Raw genomic sequence first — 17,865 nt, forward strand, 5'->3', positions numbered from 1 at the left:
GATACTCTGGAACGTATGTTGGCCTGGCAGGTGACGTCGGGGTCCTGGAAGATGCCTCCCGAGCCCTGGACCAGGTGTTCAGCAGCGTCCCTGAGCCACCTGCCCCGCATCCAGGGCTCAGAACACCGCCCGCCACCGAGGACTGAGGCTGGGCCCCGCGGTCGCTGCCCACCGGCCCGGCCGCCCCGTCCACACCCGCGCCGCCTTGCTTACTTGAGCTGGCAACGCGTTCAGCATCGCCTGGGTAAGCCCCCTCCATTACTCTTTCATATTTTCCGTTTTTCTTGGCTGCTCTCATGTCTATTCTTCCAGACGAACGTTAGAATCACTGCCTCGCGCTCCAGAAATCTTGCTGGGCTTTTGTGTGAACTGCTTTACGCGCACAGAGTAGCTTGGAGGAAAATCCGGTCTTTATAGCGCGAGGCCTCCCGATGTGGTGACATCACAGCCTCTCCTCCTGCTCCAAGCCGCGGTCTCTGCCCTGGTGTCAAGGACACGTGTGTGTGCCCGCGCTTCCTGTGTCCTCCTGCTTCCTGGGAGCCCCTAGTCCCAGGGGAAGAGGCATTCCCCGTGGCTACGGTCCCCACCGGCCCCAGGGATTGCCTCTCGCCTCAGACAAGACCTGCCCGTCCCTCGGGAGCTTGCTTGTATAGCTTCCAGGAAGGAAAGGGCTTCCTTTTCTCTGGGGCTACCCCCTCCCCAGAAAGAGGTTGAGTCTGGGGTCCGTCTGAGAAACACAATGGCAAATGAACGTGGTTACTAGCACTTTCTACCCATTGGGCACTGTTCCCTCCAAATCACACAAGAACAGGCTCGGACGACCCTCACAATTACCCGATGTGCTAGATGGGGGTGATGCTCACGGCACGTAGCATCTGCTTGAACCCCCACCCCCACCCCCTGCTGCTTATTTCAAGATTGTTCACCGTAGACACGCCTGGGTGGCTCAGTGGTTGGGCACCTGCCTTCAGCTCAGGGTGTGATCCCAGGTCCTGGGATCGAGTCCCACATTGGGCATCCTGTGTAGAGCCTGCTTCTCCCTCTGCCTATGTCTCTGTCTCTCATGAATAAATGAATAAAATGTTTTTTTAAGAAAACTGTTCACCGTAAGCTCAAGACGTATAGTCTGAGAAGCTGCTTTACAGTCTTTATCTGACAATCAGAGTGGTTGGGTGGTCTTGGGATGGGCATCCACCAGCTGTTGCCTCTCCTGCATATTGGCTAGATTTTCCTGTTTCTTTTCTGAGTCGGAGAATTCTGGATCACGTCCTGCACATCTTGGGTGTCATACTGCGAGACTCTAAGCCCTGTTTAATACCCCAGAGAACGTTGCTTTAGCAGGTGGCCACCCCGGGTGTGTCCCGACCTCAAGTTCTGGCTCCTTCCATCAGCGGTGGTTCCAATATTCACTGTTTCCAAAGTCTTTCCCCTACTGGTTGACTGGGTCTATCTGGCATGTGGGCCACTGTGGGGTTGGGCTGGGATGTGGGTGGTGGTTCAGTTCCTGGGCTCTCAGACATGCTTCTGCGGGAATATGTGGAGCGGCTCGGGCCTGAGCCAGGACTTCCGTTGCTTATGCACAGAATCAGGACAATGCCCCAGAAGCCATCGCCTCAATGATTTATAGAGCCACCTTTGCCACATATTTTGTCTCCACGGGTGCATCTCTGCTCAGCTCACGGCCCTGTCCTGTCATCCAGGACGGTATCCGTCCCATCCTGGTACTTCACCAGCGTCCACCCCATGTCCTGTTAACAGGAAGGTCAGGTCCCCCCACCCAGTTCTTCAGGACTGCTTTGGCTGTTCTGGACTCTTCGGCTTTTTATGCAAGTTCTACAGTCAGTTTTTCAAGTCCCTGAAAATCTCGCCTGCGCTTCTGATGAGTCACCGCCATATAGTGTTGCTGAGGCTTGAGGACATTTATGTTTCTCTGTTCTGGCCGTTTTTATTATGGACGGATGCTCCTTTTTCTTCTAAATGCTTTTCTTTCACCTGTTGAGATGATCAAAGATTTTCATCCTTTCTTCTGTTACCGTGGAGAAGTGCATAGTAAAGCACTCTGTCATGGTAAAGCGCTCTATCAGCCCGGGGATGAAGCAAATGGGGTGATAACGTGTTATATAGATGTTTCATGCTAGTAAGATGGTTTGCAAAAAAACATTTTCAGGATTTTGCATATGTATTTATTGAAGACTGCCACTATGTATCCTTTCTCTTGCCGTCGTCATCGAGTTGGGCATAAAGATTTTCTAATCCTCACAGAAATAGCTCGGGAATGTTCTCTTTTCCGGAAGACTCTGAATAAGATTGGAATCACCTGTGCCTTGAATAAGCCTTGCTAGAACTTGCCCGGCCTAGTTTTCCTATTATGGGAAGATTTCTAAAACACCGATGAAGTTTTTGCTGCTGTTATTGTACCACTCGGGTTGCAGCTTTGTATTTTCCTGGGAACCTGTGTATTTCATGTATATGTTCAAATTTATAGCAAAAAGATGTTGGTGATACTCCTTCATTGACTTTCAAATCTGTCCTGTCATCTGCAGCCGCGTCCACTTTTCCAATCCTAATACTTTTATTTGTTTCCTATTAGAAAATTGATCGGTGTTACTAGAGGTGCCAGCTCTTAGACTTCTCAAAAATCCAGCTTTATTTTTGCCCCCCTCCCCCCTATATACCTTCACTGTCCAGTTCATCCATTTCTGGTTTTATCTTTCTGTTTTTCCCTCTGTGTTCTTTGGATTCACTGTGTTGTTCTTATTCTAACTTTTTAAGTTAGGTTACTCATAGCTTCTGGTTTTGATTTTTCTCCTAACATATGCATTCGTGATTATAAATCGCCCTCCAACTACCCAATGGTATTTCATTATCTTTTTTTTTTTTGTATTTTCATTATTATTTGGTCTTCAGTATTTTTTTTTATTTTTTATTTTTTATTTTTTTTAATTTTTATTTATTTATGATAGTCACAGAGAGAGAGAGAGAGGCAGAGACACAGGCAGAGGGAGAAGCAGGCCCCATGCACCGGGAGCCCGACGTGGGATTCGATCCCGGGTCCCCAGGATCGCGCCCTGGGCCAAAGGCAGGCGCCAAACCGCTGCGCCACCCAGGGATCCCTCAGTATTTTTTTTTAAAGATTTTTATTTATTTAGAGAGAACGTGAGCAAGGGGAGGGGCAGAGGGAGGGAACTTCATGCAGATTCCTTCCTGAGCTTGACTCCACGACCCCGAGATCACGCTCTGAGTGGAAATCAAGAGTCAGACACCCACCTGACTGTGCCACCCAAACGGCCCTAGTATTTTTTAAATTTCCTTGGTGAGACATTTTACTCATGAGTAATTACAAGTATGTGTTTAGGGGCACCTGGGTGGCTCAGTGGTTGAGCGTCTGCCTTCAGCTCAGGTTGTGATCCTGAGGTCCTGGGATCAAGTCCCACATCAAGCTCCCCGCAGGGAGTCTGCTTCTCCCCCTGCCCATGTTTCTGCCTTTCTCTCTGTGTCTCTCATGAATAAATAAATAAAATCTTTTAAAAAATCAAAGAAGTATGTGTTTAAATGTCCAGATTAAGATTTTGGGGTTGTAGGGTGTCTTTCATGGTTATTAATCCCAAATCTGTTTGTCTGCTCTTCAGAGAGCGCTTTCTCCATGCCGCAGGTCCTTCTGTCTGTTGAGAGCTGATTCATGGCAAACACGCAGTCACGCTCATAAGGTGCCCTGTGCGTGCAAGAAGAAAGCGCCTTCTCTGGGTATTGCCCGCAGAGCGCTATAAATATCTCCCAGGTCAGATTTGTTACTTCTGTTGCTCAAATCTTTGTCATCCTCCCCGAGGTTTACCTGCCGGTTCTGTTACTGAGGGAGTGTACGTGCATGGCGCAGCGGGCTGGGGCCGGTGCCACCTGTTTCCTGCAGTTCTGTGCCTTGTTTTCTCTACAGTTTCAAGTTACCCGTGCTCAAAGGCACACACAAGGTCAGGATTATTATATATTGTATTAAATTGAAACCGTATCATGCAATCGTGACTCTTCTTGTTCCTGCCAAAGCTTTCTGAACTTTGATGAGAATATTCGTTACCTTCCCTTTATTTCCAGCCTCCCTCCGTAGTAAAGTTTCAGGCGGGTCTCTCCTGAGCATCCTCGACCAGAGTATGTGCAGCTGAGTCACATGTCTTCTGATTGGAAGACTACACTGATTGTGGATATTCTTTTTATTTTATTTTATTTTATTTTATTTTATTTTATTTTATTTTATTTTATTTATTTATTCATGAGACACACAGAGAGAGGCAGAGACACAGGCCAAGGCAGAAGCAGGCTCCATGTGGGGAGCCCGACGTGGGACTCGATCCTGGGACCCCAGGATCACACCCTGAGCCAAAGGCTCAACTACTGAGCCACCAAGGCATCCCATTGTCGTGGATATTCTGATGGACTTCTTCCATTTTATTTCATTTAATGCTTTGTCCTTGTCACTTTTCCACAGATTCTATCTTTTCATTGTCTGGTTGAGAGGTTTTCCCCCTCTCCCTCCTCTCCTTCCTCTCCGTCCCTCCCTCCCTCCTTCCTTCCTCCCCTCTATTGGCTTGTCCATCAAACATGTATCCTTTCTGTGGTTATTCTTAGAAACGCACACGGATTTAACAGAACATAAAATTAACCAGTGTTGTCCCCCTCCCCAAACACCATATTTGGGAACTTGGTGATGCTTCAATGGGCACTTCGGCCCCGCTGGCCCATGCGGCCTTGCTGTGGCTGAGTCCAGTCAGTGCTTTGGGGGGTCTTCCAACCCCATGAAGTCAACGTAGCCACCATGGCTTGTGCGGCTGCATCTGTGCAGCTCACGCTGAGGTGGCTCCATCCTAGTTGATCCCGGCATCTGTCCATTCACCATGTTCCGTAGCTGCCGGTCCTCCAGCATCCCAGACCTCTTGGAGTCATGCTGCTTCTTCACTTTTGAACGACGGTTTTGTTGGGAATTTAATTCCACAGTTTTCGGCAACAGTTACATTCCCCCTGAACTTGGAGAGCAGTTTCCTTTAGCTTCTCCGCATCCCTTCTCAGCTCTTTTTTTTTTTTTTTAAATTTTTATTTATTTATAATAGTCACACAGAGAGAGAGAGAGAGAGGCAGAGACACAGGCAGAGGGAGAAGCAGGCTCCATGCACCGGGAGCCCGACGTGGGACTCGATCCCGGGTCTTCAGGATCGCGCCCTGGGCCAAAGGCAGGCGCCAAACCGCTGCGCCACCCAGGGATCCCCCCTTCTCAGCTCTTAGAAGTCTGTTCCCCAGAGCATGTGGGTGGCCTGGCCCGCCTCTGGCGACACCTTCCCTGTGTCCTGCGGTCTCCCCAGGACTAGGGTCTGGACCGATTCCTGTTGGTCCTGCATCATCATTTGGAAACAGGGTCTATCCTCAGCTCTGGGAAACTCTCAGCCACGACCCCTTCCAGAGGTTTCCAAATCCATATCAGGACAGACCAGCATTCCCCACTCGCACCGCACCCCCTGCGTGCCCGGCCCCCGCTCTGCTCCAGGGCTCCTTCTTCAGGCTGCTTTCCCCTCCACCACTTTCTCATCCCTGCTGCCCCCAGCCGTGTTTATCTGCGGTGCACTCTTTCTAAGGATTTAAAATTTTGCTCACGTGCATATTTGTCCTATTTTGTTCCTTTCTTACTCAGTTTTTATATCCTCTCACCCTTTTGCGTTCACTTCCTTATTTTGCGTCTTTAAACATGTTTGTTTTACCCCCTGCTTTTGCTAAGTCCAATATCCAGAGTCTTTACCGACTTAGTTCGGTTCGTTATCTGGGGAGGTCGTTTGCACGTTGCCTTCCTTTCTTGTAGGTTTTGTGATTTAAGAAAACATTTCCTGCGTATGTGTGTTTTACATAAATCTATAAATAAATATGTTTGACCTTGACCCTGGGAATTCTCTGAGGTCTGGGATGAGAAATGTGTGTTTGCTTCGGGCAGACACCTGGGGCAGTACAGTTCGCTTCGAATGATAATTCCTGCCTAGGCATTCTCTGGATCGTGCAGAGTGTAAAATTCAGTTTCCAAACCCGTATCAGGACTAATCAGAGCCACACATTCCCCAGGGAGTTTTAAAAAAGCCAAACTTGGGGCACGTGGGTGGCTCAGTGGTTGAGTGTCTGCCTTCAGCTCAGGGTGTGATCCCAGGGTCCTGGGATCAAATCCTGCATCAGGTTCCCCTCAGGGAGCCTGCTTCTCCCTCTGCCTATGTCTCTGTCTCTGTCTCTCTCTCTCTCTCTGTGTCTCTCATGAACAAATAAATACAATCTTAAAAAAAAAAAAAAAACTTTCCGTAGGACTAGAGCTGAGACAATTTCCTCGCCAAGGGTGGAAATATTCTCTACTTCACTGTCTATGAGAGTATGGCCTGTCCTGAGTCCCGGGATGAAGCTGGGGGGGTCTCTGACCCCACTCACTTGTGTCCCCAGGCCGGGCACAGAAGAATGGTACAGCTGCCTTTGCCCTGGGGCCCCTGCAGCTTCAGCACCTGCCCTAACACCCCGACTCAGCTTCCTCTCTTCATTCACACTTGCCTGCTCCCAGGCAGGATCTACCTGAGACGGCTCTGTGGGGAGCAACCCCAGGACCTCAGGTCCTCCACTTCTCAAACCTTGGCTCACATCAGAATCTCCTGGAGCACTTGTGACACCAGATTGCTGGGTCCCCCCAGCAGTTTCTGATTCCAGCCATCGGGGTGTCGCCCAAGGTTTGCAGGTGGCACCAAGCGGTGCAGGGGTCATGCGGGGCGCACGTCCACCCTGGTACCTGGAGCACTGCAGGACGGCGCTCCCTCACGCACACCGGGGTTGCCACACTGTGGGTTTCAATGAAGCGGCCTCGCTGCCTCCGACGTGGTGCTCCCGGGGAGCAGCGCGAGAACCACGGGGGGCAGGGGGGGGGGGTGCTTCCCTGAGACGCACGCCCTGCTCGCCATCAGCGTCGATGTGGCTTCAGGAGCCTTAGAGTTTACACACCTGACAACGTGGCTTTTACCTAAGTTCTATCTTCATTTCTTCCTGTTTTCCTTTCAGGTGTGTTTGACGTCTAAATTCTTGGCTTTTATTATTTCTCATTAAATAATGGGAATGTTTGATGCTGTTTTCCTTCTGGCGGTCTCGCTGAATCTCCTGCTTAAATACCAACCATTCCCTCCGTTCTGACAGAGTTAAGTGTTTGATTTCCTCCTTGACTGGACTTGTTTAGGAGAATATTTTACAAGCTTTGTCATAAAATGCTTATTAATTACAAGTCACGCTGCATTGCAGTTGGAGGGTGTGGTATCATAAATATTGATTTTTTTTTAGTTGTGTTTCAATATAGTATCAATCTTTCTAAAGGTTGTGTGGGACCTAAAAGGCATGTTCTCGTTTGAATGAAAAACAATTTGGAACGTATTTGTGTCTTAAGTAAATCCTGTTAACAATGTGCTCAGATTTCCTCTAACTTTTCTTATGTTTGCCTCCTTGAGCTTGATGCCTGGAAATTTCCAGACCTTGGTGAAGGCGAGGGCAGGTGAAGGGGCCTGGCGGTGCTGGTGGTGGTGGAGGGGGTTCAGAGAGGAAGCCATGGGGCGTGGGGGGATGGTGGAGGTGTGTGAGGCTGCTGCCCATGGAGCCTCTCCAGCTGCACTCCGACCACATTCACAGGCTCCCTGGCTGGCCTTCCCCCACCCCCACCCACCCCACCCCTCTGCTGCTGGACCCCCCCACCCCTCCAGGCCTGTCTATGCTCTCTGAGCCCCGGGGCACCCTCCCAGTCCTCCCACCTCTCTGCATGCTTCCTGCCCACTCTGCTTAAACTCTGTGTGGTCTCTCCAATGGGATCCAGATCAGAACTCAAGAAATGAGGCCAAATGAACCTAAAGTGCAGGATGGAGAATGGATAACGGACAAAGGGCAGGGCCACACCGGGTAGAAAAGAACAGCAACAGGAAAATCAGCGAAACCAAAACCCAGTTCTTTCATTTTATTGAAAAGATCAATGAAATGAATGCATCTTTAGCCTGCAGAGGTGGGGAAATCATCCAAGACCAAGATCACCAGCCCGAGGCCCGGGTCCAGGACTGTTTCTCACAAGCCTGCGCTCACGCATCCTGCCACCGGAGGCCCAGGGCCGTGGTCCCACGTCCAGCGAGGAGCAAGCCTCCAGGTCCAGCGGCCTCCCTGGCACGTCCCACCACGGCGGCGCCCAGCACGCACGGCACCTGCAGGAGCAGAGGAGTGGCCGCACTTGGCTCGCGAGGCCAGCCTGACAGACGCCAACATCAGGTAAAAAAGCCACAAGAAGTGGACGTTTCATGCCTCATTTACACAGGCCCAAAACACTTCTTAAAGAGTAGCAAATTGAACCCAGAAATGCCTAGAACGGATGGTACGTCGTGAGCAGTAGGGTTATTCCAGGAATGAAAGGTTGGTTCAACATTAACACAACAACAAAGGGGGCTGAGGGCGGAGGCAGTGTGAGGCCAGGGGTGGGGGTCCTGTCCTGGGCGCCTCGATCCCTGACAGTCTCAGCTCCATGCGTCTACCCGGTTCTCGGAGCGAGCGTGGGAGAAAGGCCCCCTCTGGCCTCCCGCCCGCAGAGGGCAGAGCTGCTGTGCAACCCCGCCAGGCCCCCCAGGAGCAGCCAGTAGCCGAGCCCACCCGGCCTGGAGGCGGGACGTGGGGAGGGGCGTGCTGCCCCCCAGGCCAGAGTGGCCACGAGAGTGGCCAGGACAGCTGCACGGCGTCAGCCTCCTTTCTTGCCGGGAAAACACAAATTACAGCTGCAGTGAGATACCACCCGTGAGCGTGGCTGGAAAGGTGAGCAGGTGCCGCACGTCACTGGGGATGTGGAGCCACCAGGACGCTTGCTGTCCGTGGAGTGCAGGTGGCTGCACCCTGTGGGCGCTGCTCGGCGGCATCCCCCGTACCTTGACTTGGCCGTTCTGCTGCTGGCGTGCGCCCTCGGAAATGCCCCATCCGCTCTCCCAACGGCACGGGCCAGAGGTCTACACGGCGTCCTCACCTCGGAGCCCGGCACCGGAAACAACCCCACCTCCTGCCACCGAGGCATGGAGGAGCCGCCGCCCACCCACACCGCGGGGCCGTCTGTGGTAATGACGGAGGGCGACGGGACCCAGGCGCACCGCGGGGTCGCCGCAGAGCCCACGGGCCACAAAGGGAGCCCCGCAGCGCTCTGGTTTCTGGGGCGTGGCGGAGCTGTGTCTACGTGACACGGTGTCTAGCAGGTGTGCGGTGGCATTAGGTCTAAAAGCACTATGTACGTATTTTAATTAAAAAATCCTTTCTGCTAGAAAATGTGAACCATCGTCTGAGCCGTCAGTGAGTCAGTCACTGGCCACCGGCCACTGTGACAAATGCGTGAGTAATGAAGTCGTTGGAAACGCTGTGAGAGTCACCGAGTGTGACTCAGAGACACCAAGGGAACAGGTGCCGTTGGGAAAGCGGTGCCGGCAGGCGGGCTCAGCGCAGGGTCGCCGCACACCCTCCGTCTGAAAACCACAACATCGGCACAGTCCCGGGTCGGGGGAGCCTGGCCGGGATCTCCCTGCTGTCACCAGGTGAGGGACGTGTTAACCGCCGCGTGTCCGCGGGTGGAGTCACCACAGCGCACACCGTGAGCTCCCGCGACCATGGCACATCCTGACGAAGCCAGAGGAAACAGAAGAGCCATGGATGGCCTCTTGCGGGAAGACGTGAGCACTCATTTAGAAGGGGACCAGGGAGGACGTCCCGGGGGCTCAGCGGCTGAGCATCTGCCTTCGGCTCAGAGCATGATCCCAGGATCCAGGATCGAGTCCTGCATCGGGCTCCCTGCGAGGAGCCCGCTTCTCCCTCTGCCTGTGTCTCTGACTCTCTCACAAATAAGTAAATCTTTTTTAAAAAGGAGATGAGGGAATGTTCTGGAATGTTCTGCACGTTGTTGGGGGTTTGGGTTACACATGTGTCATTTGTCACCGAAGGTTTTTACATCTCATTTGTTCCTTTTACGTCAAAGGAAAACCAACCCCAGCATAGGGTGCAGCTGATCTTACAGATGCTGAAGCATCGATGCCGGTGACTCCCTCCGAGATGCGTTAAGAAGATGGATGGATGGATGGACAGTACGTGACAAAGCAGATGTGCCGAAACATTGATTCAACGGGATGAGTGTATGTGTTTCCTGTACAATTCTTTCATCTCTGCTAAATGTTTTCCTGTAATAAGAAGCTTGGGGGAAGGAAAGCGCTCGCAGCATCGTGGTTGGATGTGTCATGGGCATGACGCTGAGTGGAAGGAGCCAGGCTCCGAGAAACACGCACTGTCTGGTTTTGTTTATATAAAGTTCGGAAGTGGGCCTGCTTCTCGGGGGGAGAGGCACCCTGAGGCAGGTGTCAGGGTCAGAGGATGCCTCGGAGGATGTTTCATGCTGGGTGCTGAGGGCCTGGAAAATCCAGCAAGTTGCACCTTATGCTTCGTGCATGTTTATTCATATTTTTATGCTTTAGTAAAAATTTACATTAGGAAAACGCTTAGGAAAACGGGGATGGACCCAGAGGTCCTCACCCCAGAGAAAGCTTCCACCTGTCAGCTGCCCATACCCCATCTCCCTCAGGCCCTACAAATGTTGTCTTTAAAATATAACAACAGGGCAGCCCGGGTGGCTCAGCGGTTTAGTGCTGCCTTCAGCCCTGGGCCTGATCCTGGAGACCCGGGATCGAGTCCCACGTCGGGCTCCCCGCATGGAGCCTGCTTCTCCCTCTGCCTGTGTCTCTGCCTCTCTCTCTCTCTGTGTCTCTCATGAATAAATAAATAAAATACAACCAACAAGTTATTGCAATAAACCAGAAGCCCCTGCCCCCACACCCGACATCTTGTGGCCACTGTTGTCACAGTGCAGGTCGCCCGGTAATTAAGACGGCTCTGCTGGGGCACCTCTACGGCCGGGGGAGGAGCGAGCCCCAGGCGCACCTGCCCGTTCACGGGAACCTGATTTATGATGGTGTGGGCGGAGGAGGACCGCTCGGGGAAGAGGAGGCCCCGTAACAAATGCTGCCGAGACAATTAGTTATTCGTGTGGAAAAAATGAAATTGGATTTCTGTCTCACACCATAAATAAAAGTCACTTGTAGGAGACAGTGTGGGGCTCGTGCTCGTGGTCTCCCCGGGGTCGGGGCGGGCCGAGCGCAGAAGGAGAGACACATACATTGAACTGCAAGAGCATCAAGAACTTTATCGGAAAATAAGATAAAGAGAAGAACGAGTCAAAGTGGGAGGAGCCATTTCCACGAATAAACCGGTGAGGGGTCAGTTTGGAGCGTGTTCAGAAACGGCTGGGTGAAGGCCGCAGCCCGTCGGCACGGCGAGTCGGCGGGAAGGCGCATGTCCCGGGGTGCGAGGGGGCCCATGAGCCGCCCTCCCGGGCTGCCGCGTGGGGGGCGGCGTGGCTGGCGGGGCGCGGAAGGCGCGCAGGGGAATAGCGGGGCGGCCTTCTGCTCCTCGTTAGACCCTGAGGGAACGCGTGGTCCCGAGCGCAAGGAGACACGCTCTGGGGCATCCCGGGCACGGGAACTGACAGGTGAACGGACACACGTGTGCTTGGAGCGTCTGCACCAGGGAGTTCGGCCCAGACATGGACCACAGGGCACGGAGGGTCCGGGCAGACCTTAGCGACGCCACCTGGGTGGGCCACACGCCGTGAGCGCTGTTTCGAGGTGCGTGACCCCAGAGGAGCATGGTGGGACCCGGCTAGGGGCCCTGGGGAGCTGGGGGCGGAGGTGGTGGACGCTGACCCGGAGGCGCTCCAGCTCCATGCGGTGGCATTGGGAGGGTCCCACTGTGCCCGTGGCACACACCAGATGACCCCACGGTCATATTACATGAATGAATTAATGAGATCCAGAAATGGAAGGTTTCCCGTGCCCGCGTGTCACAGACCCGTCTGGGCCCGACCGACAGCGATGATCGATGCCGCCCTCCGCTAACCAGGCGCACTGGCCACGACATCCACGCCGGCTCTACTTAGGCGGCCTTCAGCGCTTTCCAGCAGAGCTTGCCCATCCGTGAGCTCCCGCCGTCGCTGCGCCCTCAGCCCGCTGGACCATGCCTTTGGGGTAGAGCCTGGGGTGGGTGCGCCGTCTGGATGCCCACATGCCCGGGCTCTTCGCCCCTTCACTGCCAACTGCACCTGCTCCGAATACAGGACCGCAGCTCCCATTCGTCTGCATCTGGCTGCGCTGTCATTTGGCGTCCGGTCTTGAAGGGCAGAGACGTGCCACGTGCTTGTTTCCTCTGTCGAGAGTCTACCTTCTGGCTTGGACACCCCAGAGACTCCTCTGAAGCTCCCCCGCGGGTTCCTCCAGCTGGAAGCAGTGCCAGGGCTCCCTCCACCTGCCCGCTTCTCCCTCGGGAGACCCTGCCCAGCGCGCCTTCCCTGGCCACCCATCCCTAGGGTTGGTCCTGGGTCATGTGTCATAGGTTATAAACGCGGCTCTGGGAGCCCCATACTGGGCCCAGGTCGGTCAGAGGCTATGCTGGGGTGGAGGGGGGCAGCCCGTCACATGCAGGGACCTGTGTGTGACCTCGTATCCCCTCTTGAACCGGGGCTGGGGATAAAGACACAGGTGATGGGCACCATTGCAGAGAAGCGAGCTCCGTCCTGTGTCTCCGCCACCCTGCAGGGCTGTGTGCTTGGATGGTTGTTGCCGCCCCGGATGAGCTGTCATGTAAGCCCGCTCCCCTCCGAGCGGGATCTTTGTCTCCAGGGGAGAGGCGTCTCACTGCTCTCTGCGTGGCGTCTAATATTGCATTTCTGACAAATCTATTAAGCATATTTCCCTAAATATTTAAGCACTTGCACAATTAATGAATCCCAACTAGAAAAATTAACCAATAAAATTTCCCAGATATTTAGATATTGATTATAAACTTTAATCAAATGCTTCTAAATGTTTAATTAAGATCACAAGCTAAATATGTCAGATTTGCTTAAATTGCTTTAAGCACCTTTACAACCAGGTACAACCTACATGTTATGGGCCAAGTGTTTGTGTCTCCCCCAAATTCTCGTGCTGAGGGCCTGACCCCCAACGTGACTGGAGAAGGACCTCCAGGAGGTGGGGCCCTGACCCCATGACCCTGGTCCCAGAGATCCCGCGTGTCTGTCGCTGAGGCAGCCCCGTCCATGCTGGCTGGTGGAGCAGCCCCAAAAGATGGAGACGTGGGTACCCAATCGTGTGCTTCTGTCAGAGGCATGTTGTCCTGTCTGCAGGGTGACCCCCAGTGAGAGAAAAGCCTTACGTTTCTCACTCTGAACCCTGCTGCCCGCGGTGCCTCTGCTCTGCTGCTCTCATGCTGCCTAGAGCTGTCTTTCCATGGTTGCTGGGACTTTCCAGAAACACGGGGAAGACATAGGGCTCCTCCATAGCCTCGCCTGCAGGATCTGGGTTCTTCTTGAGCCCACTTCTTTCCCGTGTCCATCCCATGAAGCACCACCAGAAGCTGTTTTGTCCACATCAAGGGCCACTGTCTGCTGCCCGGGGACCAGAAACGCCTCTTCATCCGTCCTTAGCAAGCAGCATCCCCAGGAGGGAGGGGACCCTCTTCCTCCTCAGGGTGGCCGTGTGTCCTGGGCTTTGCAGACTGACGCCCCCAGTCATCCACTCAGGTGTGGCCTGTGTGTGTCTTGTGCTGAGGTCCACCTGGTGGATCCGGTGGACCAGGTGGCACCCGGTGCGGTGAGCCTGTCCTGCTGGCACATGCCCAACACCCCTGCAAACACCCGGCCTCCAGGGACACGAGGGTCAGCGTCCTGGGGCAAGCACCAAGGAGTAGAGCACCTGCTGCTCCAGGGCCTCAGGCGGTGACACCCGTGACTCCCTGCCTGATGGCAGCGTTGCTAAGCCTGCGGTGTTTGGCACCGGTGTGAAAACACAGCTCCTCCGCTAATGGTTGTTCTGTCGACGGCAGGTTCTACCTTCTTCTCAGTGCCCCACGCCTGGCTGCCCCTCGAGGGCATGGTTGGCGTCGCAGCCTCAGTTTCTTCTCTGCCACATGGGATGACGCCTTGGGTGGGTAAACCAGGAGCCGGTCACTTGGCTGCACCTGCCCCAAACGTCTTTGCCCTCTGAGCCCCAGGCTCCTGCAGGAGATGCGAGTCACCGTGGGGCCGGGAAGCCTCAGCAGCATTCTTGGGCATCGCTGAGAAATAATCACGACGAGAGGGGAACCACAATGTCTCGACCAAAGAGACCCGATAAACACAACACCCCGTGGTGCTCTGCAGCCGTCGGGGTGACCGGGGGCCTCTGCCAAGGAGGGGGATGGCACAGGGCAGCATGTGCGTCGTTGTCGTGCGGGGGCGAGGAGGTGGTTGTACGCACGCGCACAAAGGTGCACAGAAGCATCACATGTGCAAGTGTGCACACACATGCCACATGCGGGTGCACCCATGCACACGCACGCTCAAGGGGAAAGGTCCGCAGACACGCCACCCAGAGGGCACAGCCACTATTTCTGGGTGGCGGAGCAAGAAGTATGTTCTTTTCTTGAGACTTTGCTACATTTTCCAAATTGTAAAACATTTGGAAAATGGTATGAAGAAGACAAAACGAAAACAAAACAACAAAACAAAACAAACAAACAAAAAAGAAGACAAAACATTCCCCAGATGTGTTTGTTTCTTGAGCAGGAGACACTGGCACTGCCTCCTGCCAGGGTTCTGGGTGCGAGGGTCATGTTCCCAGAGCCTGGCTCCGGCGCGGTGGCTGTCGGGCCCCGGGCTTCCTGGATGCGGCCGCAGGAAGGGTGCAGGGCTGGCGTCTCTGGCCACTTGGCCCCATCCCCCCACCCCCTCCCCCACAGACCAGCTCCGAAGGGGTTAAGATGCGCCACCAATGCAAATCAGGTTTAATTAATCCTTTTCATCAGTTGCAAATATACCTTCTGAACCCTATTAAAAACATGAATATGCAAATGCAGACCTTTTTAAATTCTCATTTTCAAGGACTTGGTGTTGGGGTTTGATTAGTGAATTCCGTTAACAGCCTGTAAACCTGGTGCAAAATTTAATTTCCATTTTAAGTTAAAAAAAAAAAGAAAAAAGTCATGAAGGCTGTTGGTAATTGAGCTAATTATGGTGTTATACTAACGAGACCACACAGGGAACCCTGGCAGATAGAAGGGGCAGTGGCCGGGCAGGCACAGAGGCTCCCGGTGCCCTCTGGGCCATCCCCTTTGGCCGTAAGTCCATTTTCTGGATGTGGAGGCTGAGGCTCACGGTGGGGAGGAAGCTGGAAGTCCTGCAGGCTGGGGCAGAGACAGTGTCAGGGGGGCCACTTGGTGTCCAGGCCACCGCGCGGCGGCTGGGCTCTGGGGGAGGAGTGTCCTGGAGGGAGTGGACCTACCTTGAATCCCCGCCAGGCACCCTGGGCCCCTGTGCATGGGGGACATGGCTCATGGCTTCCTGGCTCTGCTGAGTCCCTACGGACTCCCAGGTGACCTGCTGGGGCAGCCACTTGTCTTATTAATTAAATACACAGACAATTTGACAGCCCCTGTCACAAGGACAGTGAGTGTGGAGTGACCTGTGGTGGACAAGACAAGGTCCTGTCCCAACGGAGGCAGGCGGTGTGCACAAGAGAAGACGCCGGCTTTCCCAGATGCCGTGGACAGCCAAGTGAATGTCTCGCTATTTACATTGATGACACATTGAAGTGACATTTTGGAGTCGTTGGTTTAAATATAATATATTAAACTCAATCTCGCTTGTTTCTTCTTACTTTTTAAATGTGGCTCCTGGACAATTTCAAAGCACATGCGTGTGGTTTTTGTGTTATTTCTGCTGGCCTGTTCTGTGGGTTCCCGAGAAGGCAGTAGCCTGATGTAAAATGTGTGTGCTGTGGGTTCTATAACATACGTGCTACCGTTCTGTTGTCCGTAAAATACGCGGGAAGAAGATGCCACCAGGAGCCCTAACGCAGGTCCGGGAGATGCATCCGTCAGCTCGGCCGCTGTAACAAATATCTCGTGGGGGGTGGGGCTTAAACAGGGTGTCTCTCACATCCTGCAGCCTGCAGGTCTAAGGTCCAGGTGTGTGCGGGGCTGGGTCCTCCATGGCATGTAGACGCCAAGTTCTCCCCGTGTCCTCGCATGGTCATCCCCCGTGTGTGTCTCCTCCTCCTGGGACTTGAACCTGTGGATTTGGGGAACACAAAAGGTGTTCACGGAGGTGGGTCAGGTGAGACGTGGGGACAGCAAGGGCGATCAGACTGGCGGGTCCGAGGCACCCGAGGAGTCTGAGTCTCAGAAACAGTCACCAAGTAGAGACCCCCCCAAAAAAACTGCCATGAATTCTTGGAAAGGTACATTTGGGAGATCTGGAGCCAAACATAAGGTGGGGACCAGAACCACAAGAAGACGGTTTACAGGCAGGACGTGCATGTTACTCTGCACCCGGGACTTAGTGTCGCTTCTGGTTTGATTTGTTTTGGCTTATGTTTGTGTTTGAAAACAATGACCAAAATGGTTCAGAACTATGACAGTTCTGAGGAATGCTGTCAGTTTTACTTTAAGATGAGACTCTGGTGTTTCTGTCCATTATCGTTTTCAGTAAAACCTCAAGTGTGTTAGGAACAACCACAACACAGCCCCGGTGAAATCCATCAGTAGATGCTTTCATGGAAAATCTCCAAGACGATTAGGTGAGAACGACAAGGCTGCAGAATAATCCACCGTGATTGTGCAAACCACACACGCCACCCAAATCCGAACCGTGTACTTCTGTGTCTGTGTGTCCACGTGTCTGTGTGGGAGTCCATCCATGATGGAAGGTGGGGGGACGGGCCATAGGGGGGCTTTTCTTTACGTTGAAAATACGTTCAGCAAGACGGGTTGCGGCTCGGGCCAGATGGCGCCTGCACGCGGGCCCGCTCGCCCTCAGCGGCCCTCGTGCTGTGTGACTTCGGGCGATGCCCTGTCCCTCTCTGGCCTGGAGCAGGAATTCCTGCGGTTTGGCAGCCACCTGTCCTCACCCAGAGCACATGCATGTACACAGCACACACGGCACACGTACACATGTGCACATAGCCATGTGGGTGCACACACACGCCCAAGCACTCACGCACACGCGCATGGCACAGAGCGCCGCGCGTACGCACGCCTGGACCTTGCTTGGCTCTGGTGTCTTGGCGACAGTCAACCGCGAGGGAAACGGGCCAGGTCAGATGCAGGGGCGGGAGTCTTGCAGAACTTGGCCCAGGAGGGGGCGGGGCATGTGGCCCGAGGCAAGTACCTGCGCCTTCCGGACCCCGCCTCCTCCGGGACAAGACCCCCGGTCACTTTGGGATGGGGAGGAACTCAGGGGCACCCGGAGCCCCCAGCAGCCCAGGTAAAGGCAGATTCCGACTGGGTCTGGCGGCCGCAGGGGGCAAGCGGTGGGTGGAGACACTGAACAGCCCTGCGGCAGCCTGCGGCGGGTGCGGAGGGTGGGGTCCCGGGGAGGCCCCAGCAGGCGGCGCTGTCCTCCCTGGAGCCTCGGGGAAGCTGGAAGGAGCCCGGTCGCACTCAAATCCTGTTACATCCTGGCAATTAGAGTTTATCGCTGTGGCACTAATCCCTTAAAATTAGTCATTAGCGGCTTAAGAACCATTTAGTGTCGGGTGCCCACTAATGAGCCCGCGGCAGCGGGGATGTGCCAGAACCAGAACTCTCGTGTCCGTGCGGCTGGGACCTGGGTGGGACCCCACGGGGTGCGGGTGGCCCCAAGGGTCCTGCTCCACGTCCAGCGCAGGTGCCGAGTCATCCCGGGGGTGGGGGTGTCGTGGGAACTGCCTCACCTGCACCTGCCTGCTTCTTCCTGGA

General features: G+C 54.1%; 1 long non-coding RNA gene across 1 annotated transcript; it reads right to left on the bottom strand.

The window, feature by feature from the left end:
* Positions 1-7,975: 7,975 nt before the first annotated feature.
* On the bottom strand, positions 7,976-14,823 carry LOC140638801 (uncharacterized). The gene is made up of 2 exons (XR_012035762.1): positions 8,937-14,823; positions 7,976-8,228 (listed from the first exon to the last, which is right to left on the bottom strand). It is a non-coding gene; the product is annotated as an uncharacterized lncRNA (long non-coding RNA).
* Positions 14,824-17,865: the final 3,042 nt, after the last annotated feature.

This window comes from Canis lupus, chromosome 8, assembly GCF_048164855.1.
Source record: "Canis lupus baileyi chromosome 8, mCanLup2.hap1, whole genome shotgun sequence".
Taxonomy (NCBI): domain Eukaryota; kingdom Metazoa; phylum Chordata; class Mammalia; order Carnivora; family Canidae; genus Canis; species Canis lupus.